Source organism: Symphalangus syndactylus, chromosome 10 (assembly GCF_028878055.3).
Source record: "Symphalangus syndactylus isolate Jambi chromosome 10, NHGRI_mSymSyn1-v2.1_pri, whole genome shotgun sequence".
Classification (NCBI taxonomy): domain Eukaryota; kingdom Metazoa; phylum Chordata; class Mammalia; order Primates; family Hylobatidae; genus Symphalangus; species Symphalangus syndactylus.
This window is the reverse complement of record NC_072432.2, coordinates 57,848,031-57,870,837: the sequence shown is the minus strand read 5'-3', so window position 1 is coordinate 57,870,837 and position 22,807 is coordinate 57,848,031. Positions and strand designations below refer to the sequence as shown.

The 22,807-nt window shown below is 37.9% G+C and overlaps 1 protein-coding gene and 1 pseudogene across 1 annotated transcript in view; both read left to right on the top strand.

Annotated features, from left to right (window-relative positions):
- Nucleotides 1-22,807, top strand: part of CFAP299 (cilia and flagella associated protein 299) — a 697,187-nt gene continuing 674,380 nt past the window's right edge. Inside the window, exon 1 of the mRNA XM_055297202.2 lies at nt 1-2,432. The gene's annotated coding sequence lies outside the window, so the exon portion shown is untranslated. The remainder of the gene's footprint in view (nt 2,433-22,807) is intronic.
- Nucleotides 9,272-20,950, top strand: LOC129491608 (small ribosomal subunit protein mS25-like; annotated as a pseudogene).

Sequence of the window (22,807 nt, the reverse complement as noted above, 5' to 3'; positions counted from 1 at the left end):
TTAGCCAGTATGGTCCTTGATCTTCTGACCTCGTGATCCGCCCGCCTTGGCCTCCGAAAGTGCTGGGATTACAGGCGTGAGCCACTGCACCCGGCCAGGTTTGTTTTTTAATTTTATTTATTTATTTATTTTTATTTTACTTTAAGTTCTGGGATACCTGTGTGCGGAACATGTTTGTTTGTTTACATAGGCTTGTTACATAGGTATATGTGTGCCATGGTGGTTCCCTGCACCTATCAACCCATCATCTGGGTTTTAAGTCTTGCATGCATTAGCTATTTGTCCTACTGCTCTCCCTCCCCTCGCCCCCAACCCCCAACTAGCCCCAGTGTGTGTCGTTCCCCTCCCTATGTCCATGTGTTCCCATTTTTTAATACCCACTTATGAGTGAGAAAATGCAGTGTTTGGTTTTCTGCTCCTGCGTTAGTTTGCTGAGAATGATGACTTTCAGCTTCATCCATGTCCACGCAAAGGATATGATCCCATCCCTTTTAATGGCTGCATAGTATTCCATGGTGTATATATACCACATTTTCTTTATCTAGTATAGTATTGATGGGCATTTGGGTTGGTTCTGTTTTTGCTATTGTAAATAGTGCTGCCTCATGAAGTTTTTGAGTATTAATCCCTTAACCACGTTTTCTTATGAGTCCTGTGGTTTTTATTCCACAATTTTGCATATGGCAGTGATTTTTTTTTTAGAAATACCTGTTGAGCTATAACAGAAATGACTGGTTTTTACCCTCACAAAAACTTAGCAAGTTAGAAAAATGTATCCTTATTTTACAGATGAAGCAGAAGATCCAAGCATTTGGTATAAGCCACAATGTGTTCTTTACTGTGCCAAATATACTTTTGTCTTGAATCTTCTGATATTAACTTTTATTTTTTAATGTTAGTAACCAGCTTTAATCTGATCAACTTCTAAAAAATCATATTTTGTAGTATATTTATCTTGGCACATGGAAATGAGGACATGGCCTAGATAATTTAGGTCCAAAGTCAACCATTAACCATATAATCTAGATTAAAATTTTAAATAGTATTGAAAGGTGACAGCATGCTGTCACAGCCCTCGCTCGCTCTCGGCACCTCCTCGGCCTTGGCACCCACTCTGGCCATGCTTGAGGAGAACTTCAGCCCACCGCTGCACTGTGGGAGCCCCTTTCTGGGCTGGCCAAGGCTGGAGCCGGCTCCCTCAGCTTGCGGGGAGGTGTGGAGGGAGAGGCGCGGGCAGGAACCAGGGCTGCGCACGGTGCTTGCGGGCCAGCACGAGTTCCGGGTGGGCGTGGGCTTGGCAGGCCCCGCACTCGGAGCGTCCAGCCGGCCCCGCCGTCCCGGGCAGTGAGGGGCTTAGCACCTGGGCCAGCAGCTGCTGCACTGGACTTCTCGCCGGGCCTTAGCTGCCTCCCTGAGGGGCAGGGCTGGGGACCTGCAGCCCGCCATGCATGAGCCTCCCCCCTGCAGTGGGCTCCTGAGCGGCCTGAGCCTCCCTGAGGAGTGCCACCCCGTTCCACGGCTCACAGTCCCATCGACCACCCAAGGGCTGAGGAGTGCGGGCGCACGGGCGGGACTGGCAGGCAGCTCCACCTGCTGCCCTGGTGCAGGATCCACTGGGTGAAGCCAGCTGGGCTCCTGAGTCTGGTGGAGACTTGGAGAACCTTTATGTCTAGCTAAGGGGTTTGTGAATGCACCAATCGACACTCTGTATCTAGCTACTCTGGTGGGGACTTGGAGAACCTTTATGTCTAGCTAAGGGATTGTAAATAGACCAATCGGCCCTCTGTATTTAGCTCAAGGTTTGTAAACACACCAATCAGCACCCTGTGTCTAGCTCAGGGTTTGTGAATGCACCAATCGACACTCTGTATCTAGCTACTCTAGTGGGGACATGGAGAACTTTTGTGTGGACATTCTGTATCTAGCTAATCTAGTGGGGACGTGGAGAACTTATGTGTCTAGCTCAGGGATTGTAAACACACCAATCAGCACCCTGTCAAAATGGACCAATCAGCTCTCTGTAAAACAGACCAATCAGCTCTCTGTAAAATGGAGCAATCAGCAGGATGTGGGTGGGGCCAGATAAGGGAATAAAAGCAGGTTGCCCAGCCCACTGTGGGAACCAGCTTGGGTCCCTTTCCACAGGGTGGAAGGTCTGTTCTTTTGTTCTTTGTGATAAATCTTGCTGCTGCTCACTCTTTGGGTCCACACTGCGTTTGTGAGCTGTAACACTCACCATGAAGGTCTGCAGCTTCACTTCTGATCCAGCGAGACCACGAACCCACCAGAAGGAAGAAACTTCGAGCACATCTGAACTTCAGAAGGAACAAACTCCGGACACGCCACCTTTAAGAACTGTAACACTCACCTCGAGGGTCCGCGGCTTCAGTCTTGAAGTCAGTGAGACCAAGAACCCACCAATTCCAGACACAGTATGTCCTTTTTACTATCCTTACAATTAACTGAGTTGACAATTGTTTGATGCATGCTTCATTTTATCTTGTAGGTCATATATACATTATTAAATAATATCAGTTTCAAATTAAACAGATTCCACAGCAATTAAAAATTAATTATTAACATAAATAAGCATTTTAAATATAATTTTAAGAAGCCATGCATTTTGTTAACAGCTAATATTTATCAAACTTACTATATGCAGGTATATAAAAATGACTGGAGAAGTCTTATTCTTCCTCTGGTTGTTCCATGTGTTTTATCTTATTGGTTGTATAAGTTCTCTAAAGCTGGGAGCCATTTGTGTTTACTGCTCTATAAAGGAAAGAACTGAGACTGGCAATAGAAATTTATTCTTGAACTTAGGTCTGTCACAAATTAACTGGAAGCGCTTGGACATCTTATTGGTTTGACCTGATAAATTGTAAAGTTCCCCAGCAATGAGATCTGGGTTTTCGGCTGCTTCCCCTCTAACTCGGTTTCCGAATTGGATATGTTTAGGACTGAACTATCTGTTCAGACTGTAAACGTTATCAGGTAGAACTCTGCTCTTTCACCATGATTCCCCAGGCCTCTGTAAACTCCATTTAGGAATAAAGGTATATAGATATGAATAAGAGAAAGTCTTCTCTTAGAACACACAGTCAAACATGCTGGTGTAAGGTCTTTTAACATCATTCCATTCTGGGGTAGAAAGAGTAAATGAGATGATTTTACCTTAGAGGTAATCAAAAACATTAAACTCTCCTATGAGGTTTAAATCTTACCTTCAGCTTGACTCTCCCGAGATAGAGCATACTCCCACCAATCTCTGATACAGAAGCTCACTTCTTTCCTAAGACTCTTTTATTCTTTCTCAGAATAAATTCTTTTCAAATGAAAAGAGAAAGAGAAGGAAAAGAACCAAACAGTTATAAACACAAACATGACAACAAACCAAGGCAAAGATAGAAATGTATACACAAAGACATAAGAAGTTGGAATAAATTGCTGCTAAGGCACTATCCAAATATAAGGTTTTATAAAATACATAAACTTACTCATTAGTTGTAACCATGTTGGCTGGCCGGCTGCTACATTAATTATAAATTAAGACATTTGATTAAAAGCTCACTAAATTAGGAAACGATGATAATAGCCCTTATAATAACTGACCTTAAGGTGAGCTTAAATATTTCCACAATAAGCCATACATTCAGTAGTAAGGCACTCATTCAAAAAGCATATGATCTTGTGTCTATCAGGTTTGTTGAGACTATTTTCCACATATCCTGAGTAGAAGAAATGAGAACACTATTGTCAACAGCAAGAAAATGAGCAGACTGCTGAATGCCACAAAATCTGGTTTGTTTTGTCTTCAAAATACAATTGAGGGCAAAAGAAAGGGCACTTGAAAAATGACATGCGTATTTTCAGCAGAAGTTATGACCATTCATATGATTTAACAGAAAATATGTCACATCTACATAATAGCTTCATACTTGGTATTGTGCTAATTGAACTATGTACTTTTGATGCATTCCCTATTCATCTTAAAGTGTGGGTAACAAATGATGGAAGTCAACAGTCACGGCAATTGGACACACTGGATATCTTTCTTCTACGATTCTGAGTCAGTCTTCTCAGTGGATTACTAAACACATTCCAGAAATCTCATAAGTTACTACTAGTTTAAAAATGGATATAATTAAATATGAGTAAACCTACCGCAGAGCTTGATGTAATCTTTAGGCTAATTAACACAAACTATTTACAACAGACTTTTATTCCACTTTTTTAAAGATTGCTTATATGTTACTACAAGTTCACAGACCTTCCCATCACAGGAGTGACCACCTCCCCAACATATTCATACAAAGAAAGGAGATATCTGCATTGTAACCGGTCTAGGTAAGGTAGATCTAGTAACTGTGGTTGTAAACTTTAACCAGAGCCAACCTAAGATCTGGGAATCTTTAATGAATTTCATTATTTTAAAGGTTTACCAGGAGATACCTCTGGGTTTAGAAGTACTGTGATTTGGAGCAATAACTTCCAATACTGAAGATCTGATTGCCTCAACTAGGTTGTTTTTTGTTTGTTTGTTTTGTTATTTTTGTTTTTTTTAAATTTTATTATTATGCTTTAAGTTTTAGGGTACATGTGCACAACGTGCAGGTTTGTTACATATGTATACATGTGCCATGTTGGTGTGCTGCACCCATTAACTCATCATTTAGCACTAGGTATATCTCCTAATGCTATCCCTCCCCCCTCCCCCCACCCCACAACAGTCCCCGGTGTGTGATGTTCCAGTTGTTTTTAAAAATTGCAGTGTTACCAGCTGCTCTCCATGGTGAGGGAAGAGATAATTCATTCCCCAAATTGTCTTTCACTTCAGGTCTGACAGAATGTTACTAAATTCTTAAAAAGAAGGCTCCTTTACTTGCTGTCTCCTAAGTTGCTCTTAAAACAGACACTAACTTTCTGTATAAGACTTTCCACGCTATGTGAACTAAATAGAAGACCTATGAAAGGATAGGACATTTCTGGATAATTTGTTGTATCTTTGCATTCATATTCAATGCCAGGTACTGTACTGAGTGCTTTCATCTTCTCTCTTCAATTCTCATGACAATGGCATGTGTATGAGTAATTTCCTCTCTTTTAGGTTGAAGAGACTGAGGTCGAATAATTATATAAATTCCCATGGTTCACAAGGCAAAGCTCAGAATCAATTATTCTTTCCTGTCTTTTAGTTCAGTGTTAGAAGAACGGTTATTAATTACCAAGTTTTAGTTTATACATTATGTTCATCTTTGATATGTACATTCATAGTATATTACATAGTTCAAAACCTAAATTTTTCCTCCTCTATTGAGACAGATATGAGGGTGCTCTAGGTTTAGAAGAGAAGAGCAAATGGTCAAATGTAAGTTTGGTTCACTGAGCCAAAACGAGAACAGTGTATGAATTTATGTGCTGGTATAAATGAATGTTGCACCAAGCACCGAGGAATTACTTGACCAAATGAGAGGTTGGTTATGGAATTCAGACATTGAGTTGACCTGCTTTAGTCACCGTATACTTCTAGAGGTGCCCCCTGATCTTTGGTATTTTTAATCTTTCTTACTTGTGCATTCTGATCTTTGAAAAATAACACAGAATTTTTTCCCATAGTTACACCTAGAGTTATGTCTGGTGTACTTCCATATTAGGGATTAAAATCAACTTTGATGATCTTTTTCTTTCTTGACATTAGAGATTCAGAAAACAAATCGCAGAAATCAGCTGTCGGTAAACCCAGGATCCAAATTCTGTCTTCGAGATACCTTAGTGTCATTATAGTTTGAGCTGATAGTAGCTTAGGAGTGGTTGAGAATATTTCCCTTTTTCTTACCTGTCAAGATTCAGTTGATACATCACAGATCCCTAAAGCTATGTAGGGAACTCTCCCCTTAATTCCATCCACTTCATTTCTAAGCATCTGTAATAGTCACGGCTGGGTTCAGTGAGAGTTCTGCTTGCTAGAAGTGTGAGATCATGCCCTAAGTAATTACAGTGAGCATGCAGTGAAAATATGTGGTGAATATAATGTCAGGAAATCATGCAAATTTTATTATCATCAGTGAAGTGGTGGCTGGAGAACTTGTCAGTATTTGCAACTTGAAGCCTCTAATTACCTTGATTTACTTGTAGTACCATTCATAACCTTGCTTCCGTGCTGTTCCTGACAGCACTTTTGCATTTTACAAGAAAGGAATAATGTCGTGTAAATAATTTAAAAACAATAAATCATTTAGAGTGGTTTTAAAGCAAAACCTAATGCAGTAGCTGGCTGAGTATTTGCTACAGTTGACAGGTAGCTGGCATGCAAGAATTCATCTGTGTCTAAGAGGTATTTACTTTTAAATTCAGAAATCCAAAACAGGCAGACTGAAGAAAAATGAGATCTAAGCCTCTCCATGCTGAATAGTCCATTTCACCTTATTGAGGTGAAATGGGAAACAGGGAAATTAAATTCTACATGGGATAATTCTACTTCAAACACAGATTTGCTGAGTTATGCTAGGTAAATGACTAATTAAGGCTGATTCTGGAGCAGAGCTGGCTGAGTGTTGGAGGAATATACAAACATGCCGGAGGCGCCACCCCCACCCACGCAAGAGCTGAGGGAGAGACTGGAGAGGTTGGGAGCAGGATGAGAGAACAGGGCCAATACATAACCAGTTCAGGGAAGGTGACACTCGTTTCTCTCTGGTCATTTCCAATCACACAAGACAAGGCAGATAAGGAAAATGAAAATGAAAAATCCATTGAAAAACTCCTACTTACATAAAAAAGGTAGGATGACTTCCTTTAGCCAGAGGGAGAACTGGGGCTGGCAGCTGCCTCTGGACAGTTGCGTTCCATGGGTGCCAAGCATGTCATTATCTCTTTTAATCCTCCCAACAATTCTCTGAGGTAGGTATGATTATCCCCTTTTATAGATAAGGACAAAACCTGAGCTAGATTAAGTAATTTGCCTGAGATCACCAGCTAGGAAGTGACTATAAGGATTAAGTCTGAATCTGTCTGACTCATGCAGCTCGCTCTCTCCATCCCCTGCTTTGCCCTCTCTTCCAACCTGATGTCTTTCTTAACTCAATCTATAAATTCACTTACATCTGTGACATATTTTTAAGATAGTCCTATGAACATTCAGAATGATGGTGTCCCTGGGGTGAAAAGGGATTATAAAATCGCCTAGTTGGGCTATATCTGAAACATCCCCTCTTTACCTTCCAGAAAGGCTCTCCTAGTTTATTCTGCCTGAATACGCTCATGATAGGGCAATAGGTACACATGCAGCGTGTCTAACATAGGTGACAGCTCCATTTCTTCTTCAACATTGCTCCTACCTCCTAGGGTTCTTCTTCCCGAGTTCCCAGGCACCTTATTTCCCTTAGTATGTCTTTCTCTTTCAGGGGAAACCTTGTCAGGTCTGTTAAAATCCAAAAGTGTTTGTTTGTTTCTTCCAAAATACCAACATTCACATATGTATGTCCCTAGAGCAGTGGTTCTCCAACTTTCATCTGCATAAGAACCACCTGAAAGGCTTGTTAAAACACAGATTGCTGTCTTGTGAATTAAAAATTCACAATGTAATGCTTTGGTTCATAGTAGGCATTCAGTAAATGTTAGTTCATTTTTTAGTTCTAAATTTTTAATGATCCACATTTATTCTTTCTTTCCTTCTTTCTTTCTCTTTCTTCTTTCTTTCTTTCTTTCTTTCTCTTTCTTTCTTTCTTTCTTTCTTTCTTTCTTTCTTTCTTTCTTTCTTTCTTCTTTCCTTTCTTTCTTTCCTTTCTTTCTTTCTTTCTTTCTTTCTTTCTTTCTTTCTTTCTTTCTTTTTTCTTTCTTTCTCTCTCTCTCTTTCTCCTTCTCTCTTTCTCTTTCTTTCTTTTTTTTTTTTTTGAGACAGAGTCTGACTGTCACCCAGGCTGCAGTGCAGTGCCACAATCCTGACTCATTGCAACCTCTGCCTCCTGGGTTCAATCATTTCTCCTGCCTCAGCCTCCCGAGTAGCTGGGACTACAGGCACGTGCCACCATGCCTGGACAATTTTTGTGTTTTTAGTAGGGACGGAGTTTCACCATTTTGGCCAGGCTGGTCTTGAACTCCTGGCCTCAAGTGATTTGCCTGCCTCAGCCTCCCAAAGTGCTGGGATTACAGGCGTAAGCGACCGCACCTGGCCTGATTCACATATTTTCTTGATTTAAGTTTATCCTGACAGTCCCCAGACTTTAGGTTTCAGTTCTCATTTATCAGCAGGAGTTTCCTTGGATTCATGAATTTAGAAGGAAGAAAATCAGGAGAATATTTTACCCATTTATTTATACTGTATGAAGAAGCAAAATGTAACATACTTGCTACCCACGTCTACATGGCATGGACAAGAGACATCGTAATGTCACCACAGTGGTGCTACATTTATATCTTTAGAAGATTATTCCTTTCAAACATTATTTGAAATGTTCTGAGGAAAAGAGGGTTATTCTGTAAGAACTAAAAGCAAATGGCAGAGTCTTGCTGGCAAAATCTGCTAGAAGGTTACTCATGCTATTGAGAGGCCAGTACATTTGCTAGCCGTGAGTCACTGATGAGAAGGGAAGTGGTCAGGGACTTGGTAGAGTGAATTATCAGAGAATTTTGCCTTCCACAGAAAAAAATCATTAAAGAGGAAGGAATCCAGTAGGCCTTTATCAACTGCTAAGGGTTCTCAAAGTGTGATCCCAGGACCAGCAGCAACAGCATTACTTGGGGTCTTAGAAATGCAAATTCTCTGGTCTCACCCCAGATCTTCTGAACTTTGAGCATGCAGCCCAGAAATCTGTTGCAGCAATTTCTCCAGTTGATTCTGATGAACAGGAAAGTTTGAGAACATGGTCTTAGAGCAAGTTTTCTAAATAAAGTAACGAAATGATTAGAAAGTGCATTGACCTAAGATTTGAGCTGTGAGTCTGGTCTACCATCTCTAGCAGAGTCTTTCGTAAGGACAATTAAAACTAGCAGATGCCCAAGAAGAAAGGTCCCATAGCTCTCCTCTGGAGTGTGGGGATTCTCAGCCCTGATCGTGAATTAAAATCATTGGGGGCACTTAAAAGGAAATATTTTTCTGTTTTTTACAATAATAGTAATAACAATAAAATACTGTTCCAGGCTACCTCCTAGCAATTCTTATTCCGTTGTCATAGGTGGTGCCCCTTGTTTCCGTATTTTTGAATTCTTCAGCTGACTCTAATGTGAAGGTCTGAGTTGTGAGTTACTGTACTAGAGACTTGAGGATGGGAACATGGCAAAACTTAATACTGTGAGAGAAAGTTAGTAATATTTCCTTAAAGCACGATTTAATTACATACTGGATAATAACATCTACCATTTAGCTGAGTTATTACAGCTCATGTCCCAATGAGGAGACTCTACAGAATGCAAACCACTGTCATTGTTCCTAGTGTGAACAGTCTGTTCCTAATATGAAAGGCTGTTATGCAGCCTTTCCAGGGCTCCTGGGCATTAGAAATGTCTACCCTTAAATCAAGCCCACCACCCCCTTTGCAACTATTTTCTTAGGGGAAAATAAAAAAGTTCATGGAAAGAACTTTGGTTTCAGAGTGTGACAATCTGCACTGTGGCAGCTGCCTTGCCATTAACAAGCTCCATAATGGCCAGACATGGTGGCTCACACCCATAATCCCAGCACTTTGGGAGGCTGAGCAGGGAGGATTGCTTGAGCTAGGAATTCAAGACAAGCCTGGGCAACATGGCAAGACTCCATCTCTCTACAAAATTAAAGAAAAAAATTAGCCGGGTATGGTGATGCACACCTGTAGTCCCAGCTACTCAGGAGGCTGAGGTGGGAGGATCACATGAGCCCAGAAGGTTGAAGCTACAGTGAGCCATGTTTGTGCCACTGCACTACAGCCTACATGATGGAGCAAGACCCTGTCTCAAAAAAAAAAAAAAAAAAAAAAAAACCCAGAAACCAACAAAACAAAACAAAATAAAAAAACAACTTCACAATAAGTCAAATAACATAAATGTTGTGCACCTGTTTCCTTATCTGTCTTGCTCAATAAGTTTCCTCCCAGCTCAGAAATCACAGCTTTGCTCATAGTTTTGGTTCATGGAAACTGGCTATTTGTACATTTATGTATTATTAAGAGACCACATAGTCCATTGCATCATAGCTCTCAATCCCCAAGTCTTAGTCCTTTGGCTTTTTCATTTATTAAAGTTAAACTTTTGCTTTTTGGTAAATAAGACAGATGGTCTAAGGGAAATTCAGAAATTGGCAGAATTATGTTCATACTGCGAACTAAGACACTCCATGTTATCTCATCCAACTGTAAAGTCACAAAAGCCACCAGGAGCAACCCATTAAGTTACCTGTAAAATCAAGTTTTCATGAAAGAAACAGAATTGCCCATAGAAAGTAAGAAGCGTCTCAGGCTGCATTTTTTTTTTTTTTTTAACACTACTGATAGATGTGCTTCCATTTGTTTTGTGATTCTTTCTTATTATGAAGCCAATTTATAAACTAAGACTGAGAAGGGATTGGATGCAGCACATTCCTTTCCTCTCATAAATGATGGTTGAGACAGTATGTGATTCTGAAAGGTACCATATGAAGCGTATCACACAATTATTATGCTCCACCCATCATGGTTGGTTTCAACTGCTGGGTTTGGAAATCTTGCAAGGATCGGATTCTAAATGGAGTACTTAGGAAGGAGACAGATACGGCCTCTGTCTTTATTACCTTGTACTTTATCCCTCTTGCATTTAATGTTGTAAATATTCCTTCTGCTCTACCATAAAAGATATTTTTCTTTTATCATCTCTCTCTCTCCTTCGTTTCTTTCTTCTTTCTCTCTTACTCTAATGTGTCTTCAACTATTAACCCAGAAGATCTCATTTGAAAGTTTCATGTAAACTTATTTTTGTTGAGGCACAGGTAAATCAATAAATGCCAATTTTTATTTACATGATTTTGACAAACTTTGATTCATGTGTGTGTGAATATATATATACAGACACACACACATATATTTGCTTCCTCCTTAGAAAAACCGTCTTCCCTTTAACCAAAACATGGCCTTGGAGGTAGTCTCATGACCCAGTACTGGAGGATGAACCAGGAAGAATTGGACCAGAGGAAATAAGACTTCTGCTAGATAAAGATGCACAATACCTTCTAATTAGCATGACAACTGATTGTTACCAGGGAACATGGAAATTTATTTAATTTCATTTAATTTCAACAAAAATTCTTTATGTAATTAGCAAATGGGACTTAAAATGGTATTTTAATTCAGTAAGTAGAGCCTACATTATACCTCTCTTATTTGGATCTATGTAGTTTGTAAGGAATGATTTTTGGTTATAACAGCCATTTAAAACAATATATTGAAACATACTGAAATTAGAAACAGCTTTCAGTAGTTATACTGGAAATTGTTAGACGAAATCTTTTAAAAAAATAAAACATCCAATCATATTGGTCTCAATAAAATATTAATAACATTAGAGAGCAAAATTATATCAACTATTGATAAGTAGCAATTGTTTAAAGTATGGAAATTGCATTTTACCCCATCTTTTTCAGTTTCCATCTCATGTGTATTTATTACGCACATGCTATATATAACGTATTATATATATAATATATTGACATTTTATATTCATATAGTAGGACCACTTTTCTAGAGGATAATCTATAACAGAAAATTGATAATGAAGAAAGATCCTAAGTGGATGAATGAAGGTCGTGGAACTATTCGCAAACAGAGGCAGCTGCAGTCCTTTTATGAAAACTAAACAACCAAACCAAAAAACTAAGGAACAAAATCTCCTGTTGAGGGCTTAGTAAGAAGGATATTGCTTTAATTCCGCAAGAGAGATACAAACTATATATCAAGATGTGTTCTCCAACTATTAGTTGTGGAGTATTTCAAATACATAAAAGTTTGTCAAGTAGAGTTACTTTGGTGACATAATTTGTGTGGCAGCTAAGAGGCTTGGGGAATTGGATGCCTAAGAGACTTCTCACAATCTATTTTATGTTCACTAAATATTTTATTATATTTAGTCATATCTTCTGTATTCTATCATATCTGGATGTAAACAACAAAAATTTGGGGTGAGGGCAGTTTCAAGCTAAAAAAAAGATGTATGGATTAATAGTGAGATAGTTGGGTAGGTAGATGGATTAGGACTATTTTAGCACATACAACTCTAGTCCCAAGTCTCTGTATCCTTTTAAATCAACTTTATTAGTAAAAAATTGTTTGAGCCCACAACCTGAATTTTTTATATTTATTTAAAAGTTATATATAAATACCACTGTATCAATACATAATTATCAGCAATACATACAAAAAAAGTGTAAAATATTTTATACTGGTTTATAGCATATCTAATGGGACATTTTTCTTGCAATAGTCAACATTTTAATCTACTTTATCTTCTATCTTTCATCAGGAGATGTAATTCTTGTTCACTGACACTTTTTGAGATCCTTCCTACTGTGTTCTCAGTACTGTGTTAAGCTGTCTAGGTGATTGTCATAGGAACTGTCATATCTCGCCTACTGTGTGCTTAGTACCTCTGAAAAGGACGCAGCCTACACACAATAGCAGCTATTAATGTGGATATATGGTTCAGTGCGGACTATGGTTGTCATCTTTTTATCTTCCATCCAGAGAGTACTGCCTTCTTGGAAGTAAAGGAGGTAGTAAACTGAATGCTAAGGTAGAGAAGTTTAAAAATCATATATACACAAATGTATGTGTATATTTTATACACTAAATCTAAAGTATTTCATTAATATCAATAGTAAGCATCATAAATAAATGTTATAAATGAGGAATTTATAGTATATTCCTATTAGGTCTCAATTATAATTAAAATTAATGTGTATAATACATGTAAATTATTAGTGTATATTTTTAGGTAAGTAGGCTAAGGACAGGAACAAAATTCAAAGTCCATCTGAGAACTTACTATGTTCCAAGTACTGTGATAAGTTTTTCTATGTGCATTTTCTCATTTAACCCTAAAACACCTGATAAGCTAGGTACATCTGTTACTGCCAGTTTATAAATAAGAGAACAGGCTTAGGAGAGATTTTGTAATTTTCCCAGTATGATATAGCCACAGAAGGGCAGATACAAGATTTAAATCTACATCATCCTAGTGAGTAGCTAAGGCTCTGGGATCAATTCTAGATTGATTTTCCTTCCTCTTTACTAATATGGTTGCTTCAGTGCTTCGTTGAGATTAAAATCAACAGGATTTAAATACCATTTATAGGGGCATGTCCAGATAAGTCACTTGTAAATAAACATTCTTGTGGTTTGCTTTATTATGAATTCATGATAACTTAGGCTATCAACTCTGCCAAATTTTAATATACATTTGATAACTGTTTTTATAACAGTTAAAGCTTGACTTGAAAAAAATGTATGAGTAGGTAATTGCTAAAAATATGAAATACAACCTGCCAGGCTAGGAGACTAATTGCTTCAAGCTTCCTTGTGAGTACATGTATTTCCTTTATTGAAGCACATAATGCAAAATATCTAAGAACAGAGCTGATGCTGTATTACAGATTAATCTTCTCCTTCTGGTGAAAGAGTTTAACAATACTCTAAGTGTAGCGTCTTTGTCTCTTTTTATCTCTCAGTCTCTTTCTTTGTCAGTGTTTCTGTCTCCTGATATATTAAACCTCTTAAAAGAGACAATATTTTTGTGGAAAAACTTCATGGTCATACTCCTTGTGACATGTCCTGAGTTCTGGAGGTCACAGCCTGGGATCAAGAGGTTGTCCCCAAACTCAGTCTCCTCTGTGGTAAAACGCTAACCTGTCAGCTGAACTATTGAATTAGTGCCTCGGAAACATAATTCCAACAAATACAACCATATGTGGATGATACATGGATTTTGGACAGAAGCAGAGAGACTTGCTAAAAGTTTCATAGTGTTCCCAGAACCAGTTATATAATTATTGACTTTTATTACTTTGGTATCAGCTTTGTGCCAAATGTGGGCAGTTTTTATTTTTTAACCCAATCTGTAGCAAAGAGATTGCAGAAGCAGATTTCTATGTAGAAGGGAAAAAGTAGCCATACATGGTAAGTATTTACATTTTATGATGTGGGGGATACCTACATTAAGAATTTAATTTGCCTTTTGCAGACAGATGTTCTGTTGTATTATTGATATTGTTACAAACTTATTGCCACTTACTCTCAGTGATGAGACTAACGGTTTTTTATACTTTTGATTGCTATGTAAAATCATGTTATAGAGAAACTTGTTTAATTTTATGGAATCAAAGACTACTGGTCCTGTGATTGGTTAGGTAATATAATCTTCTCAGAATAAATAGTAACAACAGCTTTATTTTAGCAGGCAAGTAAGAGTTTTACTATGTAGAAGTATAGTAGTCAAAGGAAACAATTGTCCAAACAATTTATATTAAAGAACAGAAAACAAAAAGAAGAAAAAAAAAGTTTTATTAGAGATAATCATATACATCATGCACTTTATGGCAACGTTTCAGACAATGATGGATCACATATACAATGGTGGCCCCATAAGATTATAATATAATATTTTTACTAAACTTTTTTAATGTTTAGATATGTTTAGACACAAAAATACTTACCATTGTGTTACAATTGCCTACAGTATTCAGTACAGTAACATGTACAGGTTTGTAGCCTAGGAGCAATAGGCTATACCATAGAGTCTAGATGTGTAGGAGGCTATACTATCTAGGTTTGTGTAAGTACACTCTATGATATTTGCTCAATGACAAAACCACCTAACAATGCATTTCTGAAAATGTGTCCTTGTCATTAAGCAACATATGACTGTATTAGTGAAAACTAGATTTTCACCAGATGACAAATCCAGATAACTAAGTTCTTACATCTGAATATAGTACCTGCAACTGTTTCATTTAAGGCCAAAACATTTTAAATAATTATTTTAAAAAAGCATGATTAAGAAATAAAACTATCTCTATTTGAGATGACATAGTTTTATATATATATATATACAGAAAATTCTAAATAATCCACTGAAAATCTATGACTAATGAACAACATCAGCTGGATCATGACATACAAATCAATATGTAAAAATCAATAATATTTCCACATTTGCAATAAACAGTCCAAAAATGAAATAGAGTAAACAATTTTATTTACAATAACCTCAAAAGGAATAAAATTCTTAGTAAACAATTTCATTTACAATAACCTCAGAAAGAATAAAATTTTGAGGAATAAATTTAACAAAAGAAGTGTGATACTAATACTCTGAAAACTACAGAACATTATTGAAAGCAATTAAAAATCTAAGTACATAGAAATATATCCTGTATTCATGGATTGGAAGACTTAATATTGTTAAGATGGCACTATTCCCCAAATTGATTTATAGATTCAACACAATCCCTATCGTCATCCCAGCTGGCTTCTTTGTAGGTCCTACAATGCATACGGAAACTCAAAGGACCTAGAATAGCCAAAGTAACTTTAAAAAAGAAGAACAAAGTGGGAGGAGTTGCACTTCCCAATTTCAAAATTTACTATGAAGCAATAGTAATCAAGACAATATTGGCATAAGAATATGCATATAGATCCATACAATAGCATCGAGAGTCCAGAAATAAACCCATATGTCTGTGGTCAATTGATTTTCCCTGAGGGTCCTAGACCATTCAATGAGGAAAGAAGAGTTTGTTCAATAAATGGTGCTGAGACAACTGGAAAGTCACAGGAAAAAGAATAAAGTTGGACTACTACCTCATACCCCATATGAAAATCAACTTGAAGTGCATCAAATAATTAAATATGAATGCTAAAACTATAAAACTCTTAGAAGAAAACTTAAAGATAAATTTTCATGACCTTGGATTTGGCAATGGTTTTCTAGATGCATTACAAAAGTATGAACATCAAAAGAAAAAAGATACATTAATTGGACTATCAAAATTAAAACTCTTTGTGCTTCAAATGATATTATCAAAAAAGTGAAAAGACAACCCTCAGAATGACAGAAATTATTTGCAAAACATATCTGATGGGGAGATCATATCAAGAATATGGAAATAACTTGTACAATTCAATAATAAAAAGACAAATAACCCAGTTGAAAAATGGTTAAAGAATATGAAGGGACATTTTTTTCAACAAAGATACACAAATGGCCAAAAGGCACATGAAGAGATGTTTAATATTTTTAGTTATCAGGAAAATGCAAATCAAAACCACAATGAGATGCCGCTTCACATTCACTTTGTTGGTTATAATCAAAAGTCGGAGAATAACAAGTGTTAACAAGATGTGAAAATGTTGGAACCCTTCTAAACTGCTGGTAGGAATATAAAATAGTGCAACTAGTTTGGAAAGTGGTGTGGTGGTTCCTCAAAAATTTATACATGGAGCTATCATTTGACCCATCAGTTACACTCCTAGGTATATGCCCAAGAAAAATGAAAACATGTGTCCACGCAAAAATGTGTACATTGATATTATAGCAGCATTATTCATAATAGCCAAGAGATGGAATCAACCCAAATGATTATCAGCTGGTGAATGGATAAGGAAAATGTGGTATATCTATATAATGGGACATTTTCAACCAGTAATAGGTATGAAGTACTGATACATGCTACAAGTTGGATAAAATATTATATTAAGAAAAATAATTCAGTCAAAAAAAACACATATTACATGATTCTATTTATATAAAATGTTCAAAATAGGCAAATCTGTGGAGATGGAATGTAGATTTGTGGTTGCCTGGGGCTGGGGGTGGGAGTTTGGGTGTTTTGGGAGGTGAAAACTGGAGTACAGGGTTTTTTTTGGGGGATGCTAAAATGTTCTAAAACTGATTATGTTAATTGGGTGGACAACTCTGTGAATATACTAAAAACTATTGAATTATAGACTGTAAATTTGTGAATTGTGTGGTATTGTGAGTTATATTTCAGTGAAGCTTTTGCCAAAAACAGTATTACTTCTGAGGCAACAGTAACACAATTTTGGTATTAAGTATTCAGCCCTCTCCACATAGGTTTTTCAGTTGTATGTGTACAACATAACCTTAGATTTTAGGCTTTTTTTTTTTTTTTGAAAAGGACTTTATTTCATCTGGATGAGCAAATGTCCAGTGCACTTCCAAAATAGATTCATTTAAATTTGGTTTGTGACTTATTAGCATTGTGAAGTTAATGGTTGAAAAGGTCAAGAGATATGAAATAGGAGAACAAATTCTTTAGACTTTTTCCCTTTTAAAACAGGTGCACCCTATCCTGAGAAACAGTTGGCGTAACCCCTGTATCCATTTTTGTTGTTGTTGATATCTCAGCAGAAAATACTATTTTCAGAAAGTATTGTTTTGCCTATGAGTTGTACATTTACAACCTATCATTCTTACCCAGCTATGAAAATGATCTTAGGGCACTGCACAAGAATCCTGAATTGCTGCTGTAAGAGCCGATTCTGTTTGCCTCTTGTCTCTCTTTTGCCTGTGCATCTTTCTACTTAATAAATCTGAAAAGTGTATTAGTCACAGTGGTTTTGGATTCTGCTTTCCTAAAGCTCTGTTCTAAGTGAGCTGTTGCACTTCTAAACTAAAATTTCCCTGTTCTTTGCCATCTTTCACCCTGTGCTTTTCCAGACCTAAAATGTCAAAGTATCAGGCAGATGAAATTACATTTGGAACCTAGGTTTCGTAGGAAATGACTCCATGCTTTCAGGAGATCTGTAGTTTCATTATTTTAAAAAAAAAACAAAACAAAACAAGGGACTGTTAATAAAAGATTCACTGAATCCAGTCCTTTGTCTCAATTAACTACTGTATTTAGATAAAATACTTGATGCTGTAAAATAAAAGCAGTGCAGGCTATTTGCTGAGATACCTGGACGGTTATAGTAGACTAGATTTTTGCTTAATAATTATTTAGAGGAGAGGGGTTTTAGGTACACTTGGATATCCTTGAATATCTTTGTGTGTGTGAGTGTGTGAGTGTGTGTGTGTGTGTGTGTATTTGGACTAAAGTGGCTAAAACACTTCTTCTGACCCCATTTGGCAGAAGGTAAAAACGACTTTCTGTTTGCAAGGATCTTATGCCCATGGAGCATCAGGCAAGGACATTCTGTTACGCTTCTTAAAAGAACTGGCACTACAGATCCCTTAACAAGAAGTGCACAGAGTCATATTTTTGTGATTGGCAGTATATTCTTTATTGCCTTTATTTTTGTTTTCCCTCCTCTCCATGTATTGTATTGTGGACCTACATGACTCGGATTATGTCTTACTGTGTTGCTGAATATGGCTAGAGAAAATGTGAGAATGAGTACTGAAAAAACAACTTACCAGAAATCAGGACTCCTTCTGGCTTCCATCACTAGCTCTGCCACACTCTCTGGCCTTAGATAAAATTCCCTTCACTCAACTGATATTTTAAAACACATACCATGTGCAGGGTACTGTCTATATGTCTAGCCTCATTGAATCTCAGTTTTCTCATCTGTAAAATAAAACATGCAATTTAAGCTGTAAACCTGATTGATTATTCTGCGACGATTCAGAGAGCAGAGGTTAACACATTTGACTGTTAGAGTACCTTCCCCGCCTCCCCCATCAGAATTTTTACTCTTATTTGCAAATTCCATAGTACAATCCTTACTCACTGAGATGTCCCCTATATCCTTAAGTGGCACTAATAAATTCTAGTAAATGTGCTAAACTAAATTGAAAGTCATTTTAAATGAAAATTCTGTTTGTATATACAGCCTTATGGCAAAGTCACCAGTTGAGTTGTGAAACTGAGCAGCTTATGATAGAGTGTCACAATTCTAAAATAGCTGGAAATTTCTTACAATCTGACTATAAGGGATATAAGATACTTTCCTATTCTTGAAAGACTGTTAGATTTTATTCCATTAGCTCTTCTATTTTACTTCTCTCTTTCAAGAAAAAAAATGACCAAATGCACATAGAAAATAATGTGGTTGTAGCCCAGTAGTTGTTGGCTAAAGTTCTTAGTTTTGGAGACAAACAGAACATGGGCCATGAGCCATTTTAGAAACTGTCCTTTGGCCCTGCTTGTGGATGCTTCAGCCCTGCTCAGGGTCAATATGCTTCCTCACAGTGGGAGATGGACGGAAGTATTCCTGCCCCCCTGCCCCACCACTTCTTTTTTTTTTTTTTTTTTTTTTGAGACAGGTCTCACTCTGTCACTCAGGCTACAGTGCAGTGGCATAATCACTGTTCACTACAGCCTCAACTGTCCAGGCTCAAGTGATCCTCCCACCTCAGCCTCCCAAGTAGCTGAGACTACAGCGTGTGCCACTACTCCTGGCTAATTTTCTATTTTTATTTTTTTATTATACTTTAAGTTCTAGGGTACATGTGCATAATGTGCAGGTTTGTTACATATGTATACATGTGCCATGTGGGTGTGCTGCACCCATTAACTTGTCATTTACATTAGGTATTTCTCCTAATGCTATCCCTCCCCCCTCCCCCCACTCCACGACAGGCCCCCATGTGTGATGTTCCCCACCCTGTGTCTGGGTGTTCTCATTGTTCAATTCCCACCTATGAGTGAGAACGTGCGATGTTTGGTTTTCTATCCTTGTGATAGTTTGCTGAGAATGATGGTTTCCAGCTTCATCCATGTCCCTACAAAGGACATGAACTCATCATTTTTTATGGCTGCATAGTATTCCGTGGTGTATATGTGCCACATTTTCTTAATCCAGTCTATCATTGTTGGACATTTGGCTTAGTTCCAAGTCTTTGCTATTGTGAATAGTGACTCCTGGCTAATTTTAAAATTTTTCTTTACAGTGGAGATTGTGGGGGTGGTCTCACTATGTTGCCCAGGCTGGTCTTGAACTCCTGGGCTCAACCAATCCTCCAACGTCAGCCTCCCGAAGTGCTGCATTACAAGTGTGAGCCACCACACCCGGCCATCCTTCTATTCTTATTTTTTCCTGCCCCAAATCAACATGGATAGGTCTCCATTTGTTCTAAGAAGTGCTGTGCTGTTGTAATTAGCTTAATCAAATGTATCTTTGATGATCCATTTATTAATTCATATGTTTTTTCTTCTAGACAGCAAAGGACTGAATTTTGTTAAAACCCACCCTTGCTCAGAAGGCATTTATAAAGAAAACAACCTCCACAATGAAACAAAAATTCAGGGGAGATGCGGTGTGAGGTCCGCTCCGGGCCGCGGTGGGTGCTCTTTGGCTTCTCTCCTCTGTTGGGCCTGTGGCCACATGTCCCCCAACCCCCCACCGCTACTGCCCCCATGCCCATGAAGGGCTGCTCCCCCATCGCCACACCCTGCAGTACCTGAGCCAGGGGGAGGTGGTGTTCAAAGACTTGGCGAAGGTCATGACAGTGAATTACAAAACACATGGGGAGCTGGGTGAGGGCACCAGGAAATTTGCGTTTTCAACATATCTTAGATTCAATACAAAATCCCATGAGTGCAGATCATGATGTTTAAGGACAGGATGCCATCATCCTTCCTGTCTCCACATCCACCAATACTTAGATTCTGGGGAGCAAGTCCTGTTGGATGTGAAGACCAAGAACAATAAGGTCATTGAGTCCATCAAAAAATGTTGGGGAAGAATGAGGAAACCCCCAAGAAAGAGGAGAAGGAGAAAAAGCAGCTGTCTCACCCAGCCCCCTTTGACCCTGGAAAGTACTGCCTGCAGGATTGTATTTGCAAAGTGGAAAGACAGGTGCCCTGCCTGGGCCTGATACCCAAGGAGATGATGGGGAAGTGCAGAGCCACTGTGAAAGTCAGTACCCAGGACTAACACCCAAGGTCATTGTGGGCTGGGGTGATTGTGACTGACCAATAGGGAGACTGGCATGGGGTTACCTTGGCCCCAGGTAAGCCCTCGGTTCTGTCCTTGAAAACTCTGGAAATCCTTTTGCAATAAAAGGTTCCCATTTACACACCTGTGTAAAAGGGCTTGGGGAGAGGAACATCTGCAGCCGAGCTGCTAAATGAATATCCCTGCTCCTTGGGTAAATAAAAGGCTTCCCAACACAGCAACAACAGCAACAACAACAACCACAACAATTCACGACATCCCAGGTTTTAGGCAGCAGAATCATCTGGTGGGACTCAGTCTTGATACTTTCCTGTATGTGTCTGCTTGGATTTTTCTCATTTTGGTTACAGTTGCCATCACTTCTATTACCATCCCCCTGTGCTTGTAGAATCCCTTGCCCTTAGTGAGAAGGCCAGCTTCTTAAAATACTGTTTTTTTCTCTTAAATACTGAAGTAGAGTCAAGGGGATATAAACAGATTACAAGAAACACAAAAATCCTGCTTACCAAGCACTGTCTGTTCTGCTATCACTATTATTGAAATCTGAAGAAACTTTGAGTTTTCAGTAATCATGTACAAATAAACAATCATTTCAGTAGGAAAAGGTAGGAATAGGGGCTGAAAGTATTCAGATTCAAAATAACAAAGTTATTTTAAGAAGCAACACTAATGATCTTTGGCTGGAATTTCAGGTAGACTGCCAGGGGAGTTTTGGCTGGCAGGCCTGATGTCCTTCAAATCACACCACATTACAGCCTTCACCTGTGGGTGAAGTTGATCCTGCAGGGCACCTTTGGCAGACAGAAGAGAAGCAGTGACTGGATCTTGTTCTCTGTCTGGGGAGACTCAGGCAGGAGTGCCACCCACAGGAGGCTGAGCTAAATGCATTACTCAGAGAAAGATAAAGCAATATAGACAGAAGAAAAATACATCCTCAAGCCAGAAGCAACAGTCAACAACATAGCTAAGAAAATAGGGTAGAATATGGGGCAGAATAGCAATGTTAGACTGTAAATGGAAGAATGACAAATTTCACCAAGTGATACAAATGTCAGAAGCTGGTTGGGATGAAGCATATAGATCAGGTCAGTTGGTTCTGGACCAAACTCCTGAACAGTGATTGGAAGCTGGCAGTTCTCTGATGTCTTGGGTGCAGACCTCATGGGTTGAAGAGACCAACATTACTTAGAAAAAAAAGCAGAAAACCTGGTCTTTGTTTTATGCAGTTCATTTCTCACAGTTAACTTTACTGTTTAGCTATGACTTGTAGAAAGCTGTAATGTATTATCACTGTTCTTCAATAGAGAAAGTAAGACAAACAAATAAATGGAAGAATTAGAATTGAACCTTGATTTTCTAAAAACTAGACCCGCACTGGGTATTTGTTGAGTATTAGCTTTTCAAAAAGATTGTGTTACTTTTTTCTTGATCAAATCAAAGGATTTAGTAAATTTTTACTTCTATTAGTATCCAAAGACCTACATAAAAAGTACATTAGCCCTAAAAAGCTACTAATTAGAATTGATTAACATATGGAGGAACAAATTAGTTATGTAATCATGTATATTATAATGGTCAATAAATTATATAAACCTATATAGTATGCAAATATTTTGTAAACATAAAATTATTCTTCACTCTTGAATAATTATGCAGGTCAATCTTCCCGAAATCAGTGGGAGTTTTACTTTTATTTCTAATTACTTATATTTTTAGTCTGTTTTAAATTAACAGTTAGATTTCCCTCTGTGTATGAATAATTAGATACACAAGTTTCAGGTTAATTACAGTGATTGCCAATAGTCACATTGTTTTTGATAGCTTCCATTGTAATAATGCTTCAAGGTGATTACTGGTTCTTTAACCTGTGTAAGAAACAATATTTCTTTTTTTAAATTTTACTTTAAGTTCTGGGATACATGTGCAGAACGTTCAGGTTTCTTACATAG